The following is a 17,884-nucleotide window of genomic DNA, read 5'->3' as shown; positions in this document are numbered from 1 at the left end:
GTTCTCCAAACCCCCTCCTCCGCAGCAGTCATAGCAAAACCAGAGGCAAAAGCCTCCACAGAATCAGCAGGGCACAAAGCCCAAGCAGTGGCAGTCACAGGGTCAGAGGCGAGATCAGAAATCTCAGACTCCTTACACACCTCCGACTAGGACTCAGCAGTCTTCTAGAGGTGGGTACAGTGGTTCTAGTAGGACAGGGGGACAGTCTTTCTCCAGACCACAGGGAGTATAGTTTCAGGCATGAGGCCCTTGCTTCACATGTGGAGCCATGGGACACATAGCGAGAGAGTGTCCTCAGGGTCAGATGACAGGAAATCAGAGGATGGCAGCATCAGAGCCGACAGTTGGGGACATGGGCAAGTCCCACAGAGTCTTCGCAGCGGTTGACAACCGCCAGGCAGAGCATCAGGCCACGGTTATTGAGGTAGCAGGTATGATTAGAGGTAGCAGTGTATCTATATTATTTGATTCAGGAGCTACTGATTCTTTTATATCTCCATTGGTTGTGGAGCGTTGCGGGCTAGTGGCAACTAGGCAAGAGGTCAGTTGGGAAGTGGAATTAGCTTCAGGGGCTAGAGTGTCAGTGGAATCAGAGGTTAAGGGATGTCAGCTTCAGATTGGCAATATCACCACTTTAGTGGACCTTAGAGTTACACCACTTGGATCATATGGCGTCGTACTTGGCATGGATTGGCTTTATGCCCACAGAGCCAAGATGGATTGTCGCCTGAAAAGGATCGAGTGTGAGGATGATCATGGCTCTCCTATAGTGATCACTAGAATTCAGAGACCCATGTCTCTTCGTATGATCTCCGCCATGCAGCTTAAGCGGAGCATGCGAAAGGGATGTCAGTTATTTGCCATCACCATTAGTGATAGAGAAGAAGAAGAGGAAAAGGAACCATCTATTGATGACCATCCTATCCTTAGAGAATTTGCAGATGTTTTTCCTTCAGAGTTACCTGGTATGCCGCCCCGTAGAGAGATTGATTTTCATATAGACCTTGTTCCAGGAGCCAAACCAATTTCAAGAGCACCATATAGAATGACTACAAATGAGCTTAATGAGCTCAAGATTCAGCTTGAGGAACTCCTAGAGAAGGGCCACATTCGCCCTAGTGTATCCCCTTGGGGTGCACCAGTCATCTTCGTGAAGAAGAAAGATGGATCTCTCTGACTATGCATGGACTACCGTCAGTTGAACAAAGTAACCATCAAGAACCGATATCCATTGCCCAGGATCGATGATTTGTTTGACCAACTTCAAGGTGCCAAGGTATTTTCTAAGATTGATCTAAAATCAGGGTACCACCAGTTGAGGATAGTGGAAAGTGATATCCACAAGACCGCATTTCGCACTAGATATGGCCACTATGAGTTCACCGTGGTTCCATTCGGTCTTACGAATGCCCCAGCAGTCTTTATGAGTCTCATGAATGGAGTGTTCCGTACATTCCTCGACCGCTTTGTGATTGTGTTTCTTGACGACATTTTGATATATTCACGGAATGAGGAGGAACATGAGGAGCACTTGAGACAGGTTTTGCAGTGTTTGAGGGAAAATCAGTTGTATGGCAGTTTGTTGAAGTGTGCTTTCTTTAAGGCTGAGATCAAGTACCTTGGTCATGTTATATCCGGTGATGGGATCTCAGTAGACCCATCAAAGATCAGAGCCATTATGGATTGGCCAGCACCTACCAGTGTGACAGAGGTCAGGAGCTTCATGGGCTTAGCAGGCTATTACCGACGTTTTGTCGAGGGATTCTCGAGAATTGCTCATCCTATCACTTCTCTTCAGCGCAAAGGGAAGAAGTTTGAGTGGACGGAGAAGTGCGAGAAGGCCTTTCAGGAGCTTAAAAAGGCACTTACTACCACACCTATTCTTGTAGTACCGGATCCTTCAGCTGATTTCATGGTTTGCACAGATGCTTCCCTAGATGGTTTAGGAGCAGTACTTATGCAGAATGGTAGAGCTATAGCTTTTGAGTCTAGGAAACTCAAGACTCACGAGCTTAATTACCCCACTCATGACCTTGAGCTTGCAGCCGTAGTACATGCACTTGTGAGATGGAGACATTTCCTCTTGGGTCACCACTTTGAGTTGCACTCAAACCATCAGAGCCTTCAGTACATATTCACTCAGCCGAATCTTAATGCACGACAGAGGAGATGGATGGAATTCTTGTGTGAGTATGATTTTGACATTCACTACATCAAAGGGAAAGAAAATGTAGTTGCAGATGCCTTGAGTAGGAGATGTCACGAGGTATATACCATGTCTATGAGCACGGATTTGAGAGATCGGATCTTGTAGCGATTGCCAGAGGACAGATGGTATTTAGAGGTTTGCGAGGCTATTCGATCTCAGGAAACTTTAGAAGGGAAATATGTGGATTATTCCTTAGAGCCCGATGGTTTATTACGCCATAGGGGGCGCATCTATGTACCTTCTTCCGGGGGATTGCGAGAGTTCATTATCACAGAGGCTCATAGAGCTCCGTATGCAGCGCATCCCGGTGTCAAGAAGATGCATGCAGACTTGAGAGAGCTATACCATTGGCTAGGAATGCGACAGCTTATCGCCGAGTTGGTAGCCTGATGCCTTGAGTGTCAGAGAGTTAAGGCGGAGCACAGCCATCCAGGTGGGTTGCTCCAACCTCATGCTATACCAGAGTGGAAATGGGACACCATATCTATGGATTTCATCATTGGTCTCCCTATGTCATCTCGCCGCCATGATGCCATCTTGGTGACGGTTGACAAGTTGACCAAAGTGGCTCACTTTTCACCAGTCCGTACCACCTTCACAGCACCAGCAGTAGCATAGGTGTTTTTGCGAGACATTGTCAGACTTCATGGTGTTCCACGTAAGATCATTTCCGACAGGGATTCCCTCTTCACTTCCTCTTTTTGGAAGGCATTACAGGCAGCTATGGGCACCAAGCTCAATTTTAGTACAGTCTATCATCCGGAAACGGATGGCCAGACAGAGAGAGTTAATCAGGTGTTAGAGGATATGCTTCGCATGTACGTCATGGATCACCAGTCCAGATGGGAGGAGTATCTTCCTTTAGTGGAGTTTGCCTATAACAATGGGCATCACACGTCCTTGGGAATGCCACCCTATCAGGCATTATATGGCAGGCCTTGTAGGATACCATTGAGTTGGGACCGCATAGAGGACAAAGTTGCTATTGGTCCAGAGATAGTTCGGGATATGGAGCAGCAGGTGGATTTGATTAGGCAGCGTCTTAGAGAGGCACAGGATAGACAGAAGAAATATGCAGATGCAAAGAGGGTTGATCGTAGCTACTCAGTTGGAGATAGAGTTTTCTTGAGAGTGCGACCGTATAAGAGTCCAATCCGTTATGGAAAGGGTTCTAAGCTCGCACCTCGATTTGTAGGACCATTTGAGATCCTTGAGAGGATAGGGCCAGTTGCCTACCGTCTAGCATTGCCACCTAGCCTATCACGCATCCACGATGTGTTTCATGTTTCCGTTTTGAGGAAGTATATCTATGATGAGTCTCATATTCTAGATTGGGATGCCTTGCAGGTGGAGTTGGACGGGCAGCTAGCTTTGGAGCCCATTCGCATTTTGGCACGCCGGACGCTGAGCCTTCGAGGGCGAGAGCTGGACCAGGTTAGAGTCCAGTGGGATTGCTATGATGAGGTCACAGCCTCATGGGAGGATGCAGCACTTATGAGATCACAGTACCCCCACCTTTTTGATGAACTCCAGGAGGAAGTTCATGCCTAGAGGGGGACGGTGTGAGGCCCTACCCCGATTCAGTTTGACATTTTCAGTTATTTGCATATTGAGACGATTATGGATGCTTTATTTTATGCATTATGGACTTAGAACTTATATGATTCCATGATTTGGATCACACTGACATATGTTGATGTTTTATTTCATGCATGATGATTATGAAACTTTAGATATGTTACTAGAATAGAATTACATTATGATGGAGAATGTCGTTATTGGGAATTTGCAGGATTTTATTTTGATGAAAGAAAAATGGTGAATATTTATGAATGGTTCATTTTTGGGAAAATTATGTTAATTGCTTATGTGAAAGTGAATTTGAAAACAAATGAGATATTGAATTATTGTTGCCTAATGTATGAGTGTTGAATTGCAATGGAATCCATGTATTTGATTATGAATAATTGTGATTATTTGGAGTTACTAATGTGTTAATTGAGATGCGCAGGAAATTATCCATGTGACCATGGAATTTATGGAGAATCAAGCCTAGACCAATGTGCGTTTGTTAAGCTGGGAGTTGTCTATTTGGAGAGACAACACCCCTCCCCTTGTAATGTATTTTATTTGTGATGTGTATAATGCTTGAATGTAAAATTTAATTTATATGTAATTGTGTAATCCTTCAAGAGACCAATTTTCCATGTGTGATTTTTATATTTTATTTTTGTTGTGTCACTTGACACATGTGCTGATTAAGTGTCATTGAGTTGACTTGTCTCTTGGAGGGAGTTTTGTTTCTACCAAAGCCATTCAAAAACATGAGTGTGGTCCCAAATTTGTCTTGGGTAGGGAGTCATGGGAGTGGTCAACTCATGCTTGACCCGTAGGTAAACTTCAGTGGGGTTTCCAAAGGGTTTAATGGACTCCTAGGGTAAGTTTTTAGGCTTTTCCAAAGGTCCTAAGGGTATACCTATGGGTTAGGGGTGTTTTGCAACATGTGGCTTCTCCCATGTGACTATGAAGTCACTTCAAAAAGTGATAATTCCAAGATGCACGAAAATTGAACTTAGAAAGTTCTCCCTAGGATAGAGAACCTTCCCTTTAGGAGTCAAACTCTCTTCCCCATCTTCTTCCACCTTTTCCCTTTCCAATTTTGGTAATGTGTAAGAGTTTGGGAAGGGCAACCAATGGGAACTCACACCTCACCCAAGGGGTTGGGAAGTGTGTGAGAGGCCTTCTTAGGCAAGATTTTTCAAACTTAGTGAGTAATCACCCACTCTCCTTTCTTGGAGATTTTGGCTTGTTTGAAGAAGTTAGTAGGAGTTGGCATATTTAGTGGAATTTTGGGAGAAAAGATAGGGGAAATTGGGCAGCTCATCCCCAACTAAAGTTAGCAAACCTTTTGGCAGCATAAGGTTGGTTACTCCCTTCTTTCTCTTGTTATGTTGTAATGATAAATTTGAGTTGTTTTGTGAAATGAAAGAGTTGTTGTAAGTTTGTGTTATGAAGTTTTTTTTGGTTAAAGTTATTATGTGTAGTTTCCTTTCAATGTATTTGTTTGTGTTTCTTGTGGTTTTGGGAGTGTCCAAGATCTCCTATCCTTGGGAGGGTAGGAAGATCTTGGGGTGGAAGGAGTTTGACAGCCATGGGTGAGAGGCTCTCCTTATGGAGAGTGTTCTCAAGGGAGTCCTTGGTGACCCTTGATGCATAGCCATGTGTATGCATTTGGGGGTCATAAGGGGAGCATATATGGCCTTGAGCCTTTTTGGGGGGCATAAGGCTTGTGAAAGCATTTGGGTTGCATTTGTGTTGCCATGAGGAGGCTAATGTAGTAATGTTTTTGGTATGCATTCTCCCCATTGGTACTTGGTCCACTTCCACCCATGGAAGAGTCACCATGAAAGTGGTGAATGTGTAGCTTGGGAAGGGGTATTTGCATGAAAGTGTGTTTCTATGTTTGTTGTGGGGTTGCATGTTTGTATCCCGTCTAGTGCTTGGTTCTCCAAGCTCGGGGGTGGCTTCTAGTAAGCCTAGGCTAGGAGGTGAGCTTCCCATGGTCAAAATATGTTTTAATGCAGGTTGCATAGGAATGGGGGAAAGATGGATTAAAGAGCTATGTGGCTGATTTTGTTGCAGAAAAATGTTAGGGAAGAAATGGAAGCATTCAATGTTGTAGTAATTCTCCTTCAAAAAAAATAAAAAATGTTGTATTAATTCCAAGTTATTGTGTAGAAAGAAAAAAAAAAGACATTGCTGGGATTTTATCCCATTTGTAATATTATTTATTTTGTAGCCTTTTAATCTTGTATATATTTTTGACAATGAATACCCATGTGTTTTCCTACTTGGTAGTTTGTACAAAAAAGAAAATAAAATGTTAGTTTTGCATCTTGAATTTTATGTTTTGCATAAAAAAAACAAAAAAAACAGAAATGTATGCACTTGCGAGTAAACTGAAATTTAAGGTTTTAGTTGTTATACCTTTTTCTTTCTCAAGCATATGCTGCTGTAAATTTAGTTAAAAACAGAAATTTACCTTCCATTATTTGCAATAAGAAAATCCTAATAATGGTAGTCTATTTATTTTCCAAGAGATTTGCATTTAGTCTTAGAAGATTAACTCAAAAAAATATATATATAAATACATATAGGATCTTTTATTTCATTAAGCAATCTGCTATGAATATATGACTGGTTCTTTACGATTAAAAATAAAGGGTTTCCAAGTAGTTTTTAATGGCATTATGCAAAACATATACATATATATATATTTTTATTACAGTTCTTCAAACTCAGATTTAACAAAATGATACAGTAATGTTTTGTCACAGAATCTAATATTACAAGAAATGAAGAAATCTGTTTTTATGATAAATGAATATATATATATATATATATATATATATATATATATATATATATATATATATATATATATATATATATATATATATATATATATATATATATATATATATATATATATATATTTCTGTTTTATTCCTTTTGAAACACAGCACTATTAACATTTCATTACAGAAAACAGAGGCTTGATATACAAGACATTTAAAACATACAACTACACCAATATATATAAATACATATGTATATTTATATATATATATATATATATATACATCCATACATGTATGTATGTGTATATATATATATATATATATTAATAAAGAATCTGCTAAACTGAGACTCTGTAACTGAAATTATTTAAACCCGTGTGTGTGTATATATATATATATACAGATATATATATATATAAATATATATTTATATATATATACATATATAAATATACATATATATTGCTTCTTTTATTTAAAACAACCCATGTTTATACCACGTCAAGTGCCGAGGGTTTTAAACCCGTTGAAAACCTGCGAAATAAACTCTAACAGCAAGTAGGCGCTCTGTTAACGCGGGCCGCAGCCTGCGGCGCCCCGCTGTCTGCGGGCGGCGATGCCGCAGCCTACGGGAGCCGCAGCCTGCGGCGGCGCCGTCCGTAGCGGCGGTGCCCCGCACTGCGGTGCCTTCCGCACCCCGTCTCCTCCCCCCCTTCCTTCGCCGTGGCGCGATCTTAAACAAAAAAAACGGTGCTAAGCGAACCCTCCGCCCGATCGGTCTGCTCCGCTCGCTCCCTTTTTCCCTTCGCCGGGTTGGGAGAAAATGTGGTTTGCTCCGCCCGGCCAATAAACAAGCGCAAAAAAAAAGGGGGGGTGTTGGGCTGTGTTCGGCCCTGCGTGCCGCCATTTGTGGCCGCCGACCCACCCTGCGTTCAACACTCTCAACGCATAACAAAAAAAAATAATGATAATAATAAGGATGATTTCAAAACCTGCCCTAACCCTAGACACGGGTTAGGGCAACACAAACTCATTGACTCTCAAAAAGGTATGTTTGGGTGGAAGGAATTGATTTTAAAAAAAAAGGGGGGGGTAATTTAATAGTTGAATTAAAACCCCCACCTCATTTGGAATTACATGCATAATCTGAATATTTAAACATATATATATGTCTATGTATATATATACATATATATATATATATATATATGTGGATTTATTTTAAGTCCATATTGTAAATTAATTGCCGAATTAGTCAGTATGTTTTGGGGTAACGGGCAAACGTAGGGGCAATTTTTATAAGGAGGAATTTTATACTTAGGTGGATTAGATTTAAAATAAAAGGGGTGTAAACATTAAGTTCTTTTGGGCCAAGAGGGCCAAATCAAGTAAAGGATTATAAAGTGAATTTTAAATATAGAGGCTTCAATTAAATGAAATGTTTTTAAATTACGAGGTTAATTAAAGTAGGAATTCTAGTGGATTAAGGATGATAAGGTCAGTTTTAATGCGTTTATATTCAAAATTAATCGTTGTATTAAAGATCTTAATTTCTTATGAATGAAGTTTAGTGAATTCCCCTTTTTGGGAAAATATTAGCTCGCTGATAACTTAGTAAACCGAGCTACTAAATTGAAAACTTAATTACCTGATCACAATTATAGTTAAGACCAATCCCAAGATGCTTTATTTTATATAAGATAATTGCACTTAGTTGAATAAATTAATTAAGTAGGCCGTTAATTAGCTAAGAATTTAAAAAAAAAAAAATATTTCCATTCGTGCCCATGAGTGGGCATGACACTCTTTAGCTTGGATTTATGAGATTGTTTCCTAAAGGATATATCCTTGGTGTTGAAAGTGGATATCCTTATTTCTAGATTCCTTAAGACATCAACATAGGGCTATGTTGACATCTTAAGGGGGGGACACCCATATCGCCCTCTTTGTATCATATCTTTGCATGTCTTAAACGATGTACATTTTAAGAGGGGGACACCCATATTGCCCTCTTTGTATCATATCTTTGCATGTCTTAAACGACGTGCTCAAACTTAGAACTAGAGAAAACAAACTCTTATATGAGATGCTTCATGCCCAAAAACCAAACACAACATTTGATGTATATCTTAGATGAGTTCTCATTCTTGAAACTAGAGAAAACAAACTCTTACACGGGATGCCCTTAAAACTAAGAATTTATCTATCTTAAACAAGGTTACACATTCTTGAAAATAAAACTAACAAACTCTTATACAATATTTTCCCAAAGACAAATACTCGCATCTTGGCATTTTCATTTGCATTATACATCTTAAACAGGTTGATTCATGCTTGAAACCAGAAGAAACAAACTCTTATACAGGGTGCAATATACTTTTAACTACACATCACTTGCACACACACAAACAAGGATGAGTGTAACAAGAAAAACATAGCTATACTATTCCTACTCTCCTCCCCAACATGGATCATGTAGAGCCCCTCCCCGATCAAGCTCTGGTTAACTCAGTTGACCATGGTTGACCTTACTAATAAATGCTATAATTCAATAGGATGGGTTGTGTTAGACAGATAGATTGGTGAGAAAAGTAATTGAACCAGGTTACGGAATTATTTCACCTTGAGGTGTACATTTTAATGTTTTATGGATACATAACTTTATATGATTCTAGAATAGGATAACTTTGAGACGATGTATGCCATCATTGGATTTACAGGACTTTACTATGATGATAAAAAAAAAGGGATGCATGTCTTATGTATGCATCAAAATTATGAGGATTATGATAATTGCTTATGTGGATTTATTTGGATATAAGATATATCATTTTGTTTAAATGTAAATTGTATGCAGACTGTTTGATGTGTATTCTTATTCATGTGTTTAAATATTATATGAGGTTATTTGGAAGTAATAATGTGTGATTGAGATGCGTAGGAAAATTATCCATGTGACCATGGAAATATTATGGAGAACCAAACCTAGACCTATGTACGTTCGTAAAACTAGGGGTTGTCTATTTAGAGAGACAACACCCCGTATGTATCGTATTTTATTTGTGAAAGTAAATGTTGCATGTGTGTTAAATTGAGTTATTAATTTGTGTAAATCCAACAAGAGACAAATTTCATGTGTAATTTTGTAATGTATTTTATTGTATCACTTAACACATGTGTTGATTTATGTCTTGAATTTTGACTTGTCTCTTGAAGGGAGTTATTTCAACCATAGCCTTTTCAAACATTTGAATGTGGTTCTAAATTTTCCTTGGATAGAGAGTCTTTGGAGTAGTCAACTCAGGTTTGACCCAAAAGTTAACTTCAGATGGGTTTATAAGGAGTCAAATGGACTCCTAGGGGTAGTTTAAAGGTGTTTCCTAAAGTCCATAAGGTATACCTATGGGTTAGGAGTATTTTTAGGCATGTGTCTACTCCCATGTGTTTGTTTAGTCACCTCAAAAAGTGGGTTTCCTAAGGTGAGCGAAAATTCAAATTAGAAGGTGCCATCTAGGTTAGATAATCTTCCCTTTTGATGTGAGATCCTTTTTCCTCACTTTCTCTTGCTTTTTCCTTTTTCAGTTTTAGAAACCTGTGAGAACTCTTACTGAGGTCCTTTTAGGCAAGGATTGGAGACTTTGTGGGTAATCACCCACTCTCCATTTTTGGAGATTATGCAATTTTGAAAAGAATAGTTTTCGGATAGAATTTTGGCTAAGTGTAGGAGGAAGGAATTGTGGAATTGGGCTGCTCATCCTCAAACTAGTTCTAGCAAACCCTTGGGCAGATTGAAGGTTGGTTCAACATCTCCTTTTTGTTTCTTTTTACATTGCATGTTTATGTTGGAAAGATTGTTTGAATGAAAAAGTTGTTTTCTTGTATTTTCTTTTTGTGAAAATTATTATGCGGCCTTTCTTTTATTCTTTTATGCATTTCCTTTGATTTAGGAGTAACCAAAGCCTTCTACTCTTGGGAGAGTAGGATGGTCTTGCGGGTGGTAGGAGTTTGATAGCCCTCGAGTGAGAGGCTCTCATTATGAGAGTGAACTCAAGGCGTGTATATGTGACCCTTGCTACATGGCCTGGTTTATGCAATTGGGGGTCATAAGGGGAGAAAGTATGGCATGAATGCCTTAGGGGGCATAAGGATGTGGGGTTAATGAACTTGTTGTATATCTTTGTTTGCCATGAGGTGGCTTTGTGATCTACCATTTTTACAGTCTCCTCAGTGTATTTGGTCCACTACCACCAGTGTAAAAACATCACATTTTGTGATGAAGTGTAGCCTTGGTTGGGAATGTGTTTGTTGTATGTTTTTCCCTTGCTTGTTGTGTTTGCATGTGTGTAACCTATCTAGGGCTTGGTTCTCCAAGCTTTGGGGTGGCTTCTAGTAAGCCTAGGCTGGGAGGTGAGCACTCCATGGTCAAAGCCTTATGATTTATTTGCAGGATTGCTTGGAAAGAAAAGAAAAAGACAAGCTAGGAGTTGCTGGTTTTTGTACTTGATTTGTAGAAAGAGAATAAGAAAAGGGATGCTATATTTTCAGTTGCAGAAATGTAAATAAAAAGTTGCATGTTGTATTTACTTTAAAAAAAAAAAAAATGTATCTATTTTATTTAAAGTCCTCATTTAATAGAAATGAGAGACTAGTTGGGCATCTCACCCCCTTGTAATGTTGACTATATTGTATTCTTAATATGTTCTACAGAAATGCATTATTTTATTAAGTTTTTATTGCAAAAAAAAAATGAAAAGTGTATTTCTGGATTTAGTTCATATAGTTCTGAAAATAATATTTGTTGTGTATATGTTATTTTGAAAATCAAGAGATTCATTTTATCCCCTTGTGCATTTGAAATATTGGAAAAGAATGAAATAGAAAAGCATGTATGCTAGTAAGTTGGAAATAAAATATTTAGTCCTACTTATGGAAGTTAATTAGCCATTTAGTATGAGCACTAATGTTGCATGCGGTAGTTTAATTAATTATGTTATTTTTCCCTCAATTTATTGCATAAAATAAATCCAAAAAAAAAAAAAACATTAACATGTCTATCTCTAAGATTTATTTCAATGATTTCTAGTCTATTATAGTTGCTGCTTAAATTTATTTAATTCTGTCATTTTATTTAATTGCAGAAAATAAATCTAAAGTTAAATAGTCTATCTCTTATTTTAGCTACATGGTATTTTTAAAAAAAAGAAATGCATTGTTTTAACTTTGAAAATTTTGATTAATCTATTTAAAAGTTCAAAAAAAAATAATATAGATTTGCATAGTAAAGTTAGCCCTAGATATCTTATGCATCTAATATATATATATATATATAATTATATTTTAAATAAATAAATAAATAAAGAAGTTTTAAATTTTGATAAAAAAAATATACAAGGGTTTTTTGGGGCCAAACCCATTGTGTTTAAACACAGTGGTCGGCACAGCTCGGGCTGCCACTGTGGCTACCCACAGTGGTCGGCACGGGGGCCGCCACTATGGGCAACCACAGTGGTCGGTACGGGGGCCTCCCACTATGGGTAACCACAGTGGAAGGGCACCCGACTGCCACTGTGTTTAACCATAGTGGGTGGTCCCCAACCGCCACTGTGGGGAAACACAGTGGCGTCCTGGGATGCCCAGCGTCGTAGCAACCCTCCTCCACTCCTCCACTGAGTTCCTCCATGGCCGCCACTCCCCCTCGACCCTGCACAATAATATAAAGCCCTAACCCGATTCAGGTTAAGGTAGGTTTGAAATATAAAGAAAAATATAGAATGAGGAAAAGAAATATAATAATAAGGTTAGTAGGAATTCCTTGTTTTATAACTTATAATTTTAGGGTTTTTGATTTTATATTATTTAGGAAACAAAAGAATATATATATATATATATATATATATATATATATATATACATGTAAAGGTCTAAATTTTAGATTATTATTTTATAATGCATTTATATTTTATATATGTTTTATATAAACATATGGGCATGTAAATATTCGAATATGATGTTTTTTTATTTATTTTAAATATCTTTTAGAGTGTAATCTTTTACGAAATTATAATGACTTTATAAGTTATTTTGATTATAGGGGATTATTTAGTCCACCTAAATTTAGGCTATTCTAGACTAAATTTTATAGGGAAATGTACATTATGGATTTAATTGACCCTTTAGTCGAATTAGTTTAACCATATTTTAATTATTGTTAAAATAAAATATAGGCATTAATAATCTAAGTGCTAGAGTTAATTTAATTAATTCCTATAGCGATTGAAAGATTAATTGAGATTAATAATATCCCTTATCAATTAATTTAGAGATTTTTGTGTAAATGAATTTAATTAATTATTAAATGGTGGGATAATAATAATTTCTTTGGAAGAGGATATCGTGGTGGAATTATATATATTAAAAAATAAGTCCAAGACCTTGATCTTGCGAACTCATTTAGTCTAGATGGAATCTTATACTAAATAAAGCAATTAACATTTTAACGTTTGACACTTCAATTTTCGATTGCTCGATTAATTAGTATTATTACATTAAAATCATATTAAAAATTAATTTCAAGACACAAGATTTAATCAAGTTATAAAGGAAGGATGCATTATCATGTATGGAGGAAACTTGTTAGGAGATAAATAATTATTATTGAATCAAGTAATTATATTAATGCCTATTTGGTAGAAGTCGATCTAATTAAGAATTATAAATTGAAATTGTAATAAAAGGGACATTCGATGTGAATTTATTATTGTCCTTATAAAATCATTTTGTTTCGTTTGATTATAGGAGTTATCGTCATTTGATATGTTAGGAATATCCTAACTTTGTCGTCTAGGAGTTTTATAGGAACCTAAGGCTTCTAGATAAATTTGTTCTATTCTTCATTCATGTTAGAAAAACGTTTTATTATAATTTAAGATTCCACTTGGAACAACTTGTTAAGTTGTCACATCTAATTAAGCATAGGTTGCATATAATTAAGTGTTTCAAAAAAAATTTGTTGTTTGGGTTTCTGCCCAAAAGTTTGGGCATGACATTTTGGTATCAGAGCCCTAGGTTCATACAGTAGTGAAGATGGGATACATTCATAACATAGTTGAACTAAACTATGGCTTCAGAGTATAACACCTAGGTGGAAACTTGCGAAATAGCAAAGTGAAACATAAGTGGAAATTCTTCTAAATCAACAGATCAACATACATCAATTCAAGGGGTTCCAAGGGTCACTAAAAGCCCTGAAATTTGAAACTAATTAGTCATAATGTTTATGGCATAATAAGACCCCAAAGGCTACAATTTTTTTTTAAACTTATAAATATTCTCGGTATTTAATAAACAAAATTTAGATCATTAGTACTTATAAGATTACCATTCAATTGGAAGCCAGATTCAATTATTGCCCTAATCAAATCAAGTATGAGGAGTTAATTCTACAATAAAATACCTCTAATGGTAACTAAGAGAATACCATCCATCAAGGTATGTTCTTGACTTGGAAAGTCAAGCAAGCTAGTTAGACATAAGATGAAGGTGCAATAACCAAGATAATTGAGATAGCGACAACTCAAGTTAATTTTTTTTAAGCTATGCAAAAATTTTGGTGGTTCAAGGACCACGACCGCCATTTGAGGCAACAATGAAGAAGAGTTAAGGGGTACTCTTGTAAATATTTGAAAGAAGCATTAACCTATCCTAATGAATAGGTGCCTTAAGCGTGTGGTCAGGCTAGGTTGCTTATTAAGAGCATTCATTAGACAATCCTTGTAGCAACACAGAGAAGCTAGAGTTGTATAACCCAGAAGATAAGGACTAAAATGAGGAATGACAATCTCCTTGATAAGTGGACCCTAGAAATATTATAGATGAATTAACTAAGGAGAAAGGATACATGAACTTCTTGGGTTAAAGCACGTAATTGCAATAAACCCTAAGTTCATCTATAGTTATATAATTGGGGAAACAAGCAAAGTAAAGCCACAACTAGTTCCCTTATGGGAAGACAATCTTGGAGAAATTAATGGCAAGGAGAGTAGGGACGATTTGGGAATCGTACAAAAAAAAAATCCCTATTGAAGTGCAAGGAGTGTAAAAGTATTAGGATCTTATACTCTAGGAATGAGTAACTAATATTCATTCAAAACCTAAGAAGAAAAGTGCAACCCAATCATGGCTAGTCACTAGTTACAAGACAATATGTAACACAATTTAACTACTTGACACAATCGAAGTAGGTTTGTAAATTTATGGCACTCAAGTGTGAAGGTATATGAAAACATTAAGTATGGAGGAAACAACATGCAGATGGAAATGGCTTATGGAAAGATAGTATAGTAGTATTATAATATGAAGGTTTTAATGACGATTAGTTGGTAGTATAAGATATTTTATGAGAACATGAATAAGGAGCCGAATTATGTGGTTAGCCAAGGGAGAACTTGGAAATTATGGGAGTCTTAAGACATTGGTAATTATTGGACATCCTTATGTTATACCATAATTGGGTAATAGGATATTATGATGATGAGGTGGTTTGCGTGGTTTGAAGGAAATTGTAATTTGTGATATGCTGAAATTGGCTAGTAAGTAAATATAAATAAGTAATATGGAAAGAGATAACTTCTTTTTTACCAAATTTTAATTAATAGGGTGAGTGTTGGTCACTTCTTGAGTGCACACCCCCTTGATATCATAAGTTGCATAAGGGAAGTAGGAGGGAATAAGTCAACTCTTTGCGTTGTTTGAAATATGTCATGAAATGTGTGGGAATGAATTAGTTGTCAAGTGTTATTGATTTTACTTGACAATTAGTCCACCCCAAATGGTTCTTAACCATAAGTGTTAGTAGTTTGGCAACACGCTCCTTATTGACAAGAACAAAAGGATGATTGGAGGTGAAAATTCAAGGAGCTAGCAAAGGTGCTAAGAAAACAAATGATGTCCCTAGTAGAAATATATGATTATTTTTTTTTCAAATCCTAAGTTTTTCTAAGTATACAAGTGACAATTTTGTGCTGAACTATCCACCGCATGTGAGTAAGACATGAAAGTGTCGATGCATGAGTTGCCACATAATATTGAACCAAGGTTTAGCATATCAAGAAAATTAATGGAAGTCCTAGGAGAATGGATGGAGAATGGTAGAGTTAGTGCAATCACCTGTTAGATATAATTATGGATGTTATTAACCCTAAATAGATAACGGATTATGTCGGAAAGTGTGGCTTGCGATAGCAATCACGTGAAGGTTAAAATGGAACATGATCTATAAAATGATTGCAATCTCATGTGTATAAGATATTTCATAAATAATAAAGGAATATAGATAATCTAAGAATCTCAAGAGTCTAATAATCACTTCCTAACACACTCAGGACATGTGATCTTAGGTGATGTGTTGTGGTTACTCCCTATAGCACGGCTAGAATGGTCATCTTGTTTCAAGTTTGATTCGACAGTATTTTTGACTTTCTTTGAATAGTATTTTGCGACCTAGGGGCTAGTACTTTCTTTTTATTTTTTATTTTTTTAATGATGAAAGGACCACTAAATTTATGTTTCTTTATATTGGAACTATGGCACTTGCCATGTTGCTAATTTTAATATCTTTCAATTGCCGACACTTTTTCTTCTTTGATTGGACTTGGTAAAAGTAATTTTTATTTTGATCTTTTAAAGTGTCAAGTGGTCATTTTGACGTTCATATAGCTAGCCCTAGTGATGTGATTTGTGTAATGTCTATCATGTTCGTTGAACCACTGATAGTGTGTCAAGGGAGAATACTGTAAGGAGTGAAATTAGGCACACATAATAAACAAAGAATGTTATTTCGAAATAATGTAAAGAAAGGAATATTCTCCTAAATAAAATTATTTGCGAGTAATCTAAGAGAGGAAATTTATAACAAAAAATAAAATAAATAAATAAATATGTGTGTGTGTGTGTGTGTGTGTGTGTGTGTGTGTGTGTGTGTGATCTAGACCTAATGAATTGCGGAAGTGATGATAATTGCAGACTGGTAAATTTGGCATGTGTCTGGAGATGATTGCATGGATGAGATCAAAAAGAAATAATAATTATTAATTTTCATCACTCCCTTAGAATGGGATGGTTATGTACCTTAATGTTTGGGTTTTGCAAATAATGTACCTATGAAACTAAAACCTTGGTGCCTAGAAATACCAAGTATTGTGGGCCCTAGGAGTAGAAAATTTCCCTACTTATGGGTAGATTCAAAGAACTTAAACTTGATTATTCCTTGTTGCCTAAGGAATTCAATCATCTATCACACCAGCCTTTTAAATCATGCACCTAGGTTGGTTTACCAAATATGTAATTAACCCCCTTATGAGGCACCTTGGTGTAAAATAAGTAGATTCATTATGGATAAACTGTGATGTCAATTCTCTTTAGTGGCGAGCATGGATGACAATTGTAGTGGGATAAACATGTTTTACACGAACCCTTAATAAGTATAACTCCTAGAAATTAATAAGTAAACTATCATGTGTAACCTTGATTATGGGAGTCGATGTGTGTTATTGATATAATTTGGATGGTGCATTAATATAAGTTGTTGAAAGATAGAATTTTGTAAACACCTACCTGAGATTGAAGGGAAATGTAAGAATTTAACCTTATGAAGATAGTAATCTAATTATAGTAATAAGTTGGTTTTGGTAATGCATCTTTCTAGTAGGCAAGATAAGACTTAGAGTAACCTATTGGAATTGTGGGAAATGTTATTTCCCTATGTCGTATTCTGCTCATGCGACTTCCAAGAGTAAGTTGATCTCTAGGGGAGGAGGATGTAGAGCCCCTCCTCGATCAAGCTCTGGTTAACTCAGTTGACCATGGTTAACCTTACTAATAAATGCTATAATTCAATAGGATGGGCTATGTTAGACAAATAGATTGGTGAGAAAAGTAATTGAACTAGGTTACGGAATCATTTCACCTTGAGGTGTACATTTTTATGTGTTATGGATACATAACTTTATATGATTCTAGAATAGGATAACTTTGAGATGATGTATGTCATTATTGGATTTGCAGGACTTTACTATGATGATAAAAAAAAAGGATGCATGTCTTATGTATGGATCAAAATTATGAGGATTATGATAATTGCTTATGTGGATTTATTTGGATATAAGATATATCGATTTGTTTAAATGTAAATTGTATGCAGATTGTTTGATGTGTATTCTTATTCATGTGTTTAAATACTATATGAGGTTATTTGGAAGTACTAATGTGTAATTGAGATGCGCAGGAAAATTATCAATGTGAACATGGAAATATTATG

The sequence above is a fragment of the Cryptomeria japonica genome, chromosome 4, assembly GCF_030272615.1.
Source record: "Cryptomeria japonica chromosome 4, Sugi_1.0, whole genome shotgun sequence".
Taxonomy (NCBI): domain Eukaryota; kingdom Viridiplantae; phylum Streptophyta; class Pinopsida; order Cupressales; family Cupressaceae; genus Cryptomeria; species Cryptomeria japonica.
The sequence above is the reverse complement of the archived record's forward strand: the minus strand, read 5'-3'. Positions refer to the sequence as shown.